A 3,489-nucleotide genomic window follows, 5' to 3' on the forward strand; every position below is an offset into this window, starting at 1 on the left:
AGAGGCACTGCCTGCTGTCTGCCCTTGGTAACAGGGAGCAGGGTTCCTGTAGTGAGAGGAATTCTCTGCCTGTTGGGCTGCTGGAGTGCCATCAAGCCTTCATCATCATGCTGTAGTGCACGCAGACAGCAGCATGCAGACTTTCTCCCAAAGGCACAGCAGCTGCAAAGGCTGTAGCAAGAATCTAGGTGCAGTGGAAGAGAGCATTTGAGGAAAACATGGGGAGGAGAATGTTTGCTGTCTGTATTGGAGACTGCGTGCTTGTGCTGAAGCAGGGTAGAACTTCTGAAAAGGAGCCCATGGCTAAACATTTGGTAGCAAGTGGGAGAGCCACTCCTCCCCAGCTATAAGCTGGACAAACTGCCACACAGCCACAGCCTCCAAGGGCCTGGCTGGCCCCTCTTCTCCAAGCTGCAATTGAAAGCTCCTGTGGCTTCTGCCGGTGCCTCGGGCAGCCTCAGGAGCCAGAGCCATCCGTGGCTGGGCTGTGCTTAGCAAGGCTGGCATTGCTGCAGGAGCTGCAGGTAGGAGGGTGCTGGCCTGGCACATGCATGAGCCCATGCACTTCAGCTCTGCGCATCCCACTGTACCCCAAACTGTTATCCCAGCCCTTCTCCCCACTCCTTGCCTCTGGGAATCTCTTCTAACAATGTCACAGAGGGATGTTGCTTCAGTTTCTCATGTTAACTCCGTTCGGGCCACAAATTCTTTCTGGGCCTTTCTATGAGAGATGAAAAGCTCTCTAATACCTGATAGTCTCTCACCCACGAAGCTGCTTAAGCACTATAATCAGGGCATCCCTCAGGCTCCTTTGAACTAGCTGAGGAGGCTGCATTTCTCAGGCAAAGCAATTTCTCTAGAGCTGGCGTCAGCTTTGACTCTTGTAAGTTTTCACCATCCTTTTCCAAACGTGGATGCTGCACTCAGGTATCCTGCACGTGTCTGCTTTTGCTTGCCATGCTACATACCTACAACACTCAGCTACTTCCATTGCCCCGTTCCCACAGCCAAGGGCCCGACCCCTTCGCTGCAGCTCCCAGATGGCACTCCCAGGGCCCTGCTGCTCCTGCTCTGCTTTCCTTCCTCTCAAGCTAAGCTCCTTTCCAGTCAATCCTCTGCAGGATGCAGGTTGCCGTGAGATGCAGCACTCTGTATGTATTCTCTGCTCCTTGGAGGTGTCACTTTGCAGCTGCTCACATCCAACCGCATTTTATTTGCCTGGATTCAGCTTATAAAGTTTTCTGCAGCTGTCTTGACCTCGTCCGTGTCTCCTGCCCCCCTCATTTCCACAGCCCTTGCATTTTTCTCAGCAGGGCTTTTTAATCTATTTCTAGACCATTGATGAAAATGCTGAATAGCACTGGGCTTCACATCAAACCCTGTGGACACCCACTGAGCGTGCTCCCATTCTGCAAGGATTCCCCATTGATGCCTGTCGGTTTGCCAGCTCCCAGTCCCTTTAAGGTGTCCCTCTTGATGTTGTATTGTGCTAATTTTTAATCAGAATACTGTATGGATTAAGTCACATGCCTGAACAGAGTCCAGGTCTGTTATTTCTATGCCATAACCTTTATCAGCCAAACTTGTAATCTCCTCAAAGGATGACATCAGAGTTTGACAAGAGCTATTTTCCAGAAGCCAAGCTGATTGCATTAATTATATTCCCATCCTTTAATTCTTTACCAGCTGAATCCCACATCAGCTTTTCTATTATTATGCCCGAGATCAGTGTTGCACTGTTACATGTAAATCAGCTTCCAGCATCACTAGCATGAAAGAGCCCGAGGACCCGCACCATCCTGCCGGCTCTGTGCTGGAGCCAGAAAGGGAGCGCCGCTGCCTGGGATGAACTTCTGTGCGTTCCAGAAGGCTAAAAAATGCTGTACTTTTCTGAGAGTGATCCCTGAAACACACGAAAACAAAGCACAAATGTCAGAAAATGTTGAGCACGCAGGTACATGCAATAAAAGGCTAGTTCTGTCAAAAACCAGAAACCAATCCCTACTAGTGATTTTTTCTGAGTCACTTCTGATTTCTAGAGGACTGCCTTACGACTCGTTTGCTGCTTAGCTTCTGGGGTCCTACCTAGGGCTCTGCATGCTTGGTCCAGGGCTCTCATCGTGCACACTTTCCATGGGAGAAGCTCGCTGTGTGTTTCTTTGTAGGACTACTCTTGCTTGGCCTCTTTGTGCATTAATCCCCTTCATCTCTTTGCAGTCACCCAGCTCTCGCAGGCAGCACTGCGCTCTCTGTCACCGGGTCGTCACTCCTGGCCAGAAGCTTCCTGCAGCCATCCGGATGCCTCTGGGCAGGACGCGCTGCCTCCGACCCTCTCTCAGGTCTCCATGTTGTTTCCCCATTTCAGCCCGTGCAGCGCCACCTCTTGGCGAGCTCCCTTATTTCTCTCTGCTGCAGAACCGCTTAGCTCAGAGAAGCAGGAGGCAGCCGCTCTTTGAAACCGGCTATTTGCCAAGGCCGGAGCCGCTGTTTGAGCAGCTATATCCGAGCTCCTCCATCCCTTGCCCCACATTTGTGGGGCAGCGCTCAGATAACTGCCACGGCCGAGCAGCGGGGCCTGCAGCACCACGGAGCCAGCACGGAGGTCACTGCCCTTTCTCAGCAGAGCTGCGTGCCACCCCTTGTGCCACACCGCTGGAATTCTCCACTGCGCGAGCATCTCCCGGGCTGCATCCTGCCCAGGATGTCCGCGAAGCTCTTAGGGCTTATTTGGCCCAGATAGAGCAGGGGAAAAAAAAAAAAAAAGAGGCAGCTCTCCGCTCTTCTCCGACCTCCGGAACCGCTCTGAACAAAGCAGCGCTCAGCGGGGCTCTCCTGAGGTCTCCGTTCCTGCCTCGCTCCCCGCGAAGCCCCCGGCACCGCGCCTGACGGGGCACGAGCTGCGCAGCGCCAGAGGCCCGGCCGGGCTCCGTGAGCGCCGCGCTTCGTCCCCGCCGGTGCCGCGGGCCGCCCGATGCCGCGCCCTGAGCTGCGCGGGGCCGCAGCCCGCGTTGTGCGCGAAGCACTTGTGCGCCGCCAGGCCCGCCCTGCGGAGACGGAGGGCCGGCAGGGCCGGGGGTATGGCGCCGGGTCCCGAGGAGGTGGGGCCGGGCCCGGGGCGGCCCCGTGCGAGCGGAGGGGTTCCGGGCAGCCGGCATGCGTCCGGGCGGGCGAGCGGCCGGGCCCTGGCCGCCTCCCCCGACGGCTCTCGAGAGCGGGCGCCGGACGAGCCCCTCGCGGCGCCTCCCACGGGCCGGGCCCGGTACCGCTCCGCCCCCGAGGCCGCTCGGCGCGGGCTGGCGGCGCGGCGGGGCCCGCAGTACCGGGCGGGGGCGCGGGGGGCGCGGCTGAGCCGCTCTCCCCGGCGCTGCGAGGCAGCGGCGCAGGCGGAGCGGTGCGGGGCTCGCTGCTCTCCGTGTCGCCGCCAGAGCCAGCGACCGCGGCCATGGGCATCCCGGGCCGCCCGCTTTGTGCCGCCCCGCCCGCCGCCCC

At 58.1% G+C, this 3,489-nt stretch overlaps 1 long non-coding RNA gene across 1 annotated transcript; it reads right to left on the minus strand.

The window, feature by feature from the left end:
- Positions 1–1,644: 1,644 nt before the first annotated feature.
- LOC122176054 lies at positions 1,645–2,801 on the minus strand. Its single transcript, XR_006177617.1, has 2 exons — positions 2,086–2,801; positions 1,645–1,903 (listed from the first exon to the last, which is right to left on the minus strand). It is a non-coding gene; the product is annotated as an uncharacterized LOC122176054 (long non-coding RNA).
- Between the last annotated feature and the right edge of the window lie 688 nt (positions 2,802–3,489).

The sequence above is a fragment of the Lagopus leucura genome, unplaced genomic scaffold, assembly GCF_019238085.1.
Source record: "Lagopus leucura isolate 7727_CA_CO unplaced genomic scaffold, USGS_WTPT01 Super-Scaffold_760, whole genome shotgun sequence".
Classification (NCBI taxonomy): domain Eukaryota; kingdom Metazoa; phylum Chordata; class Aves; order Galliformes; family Phasianidae; genus Lagopus; species Lagopus leucura.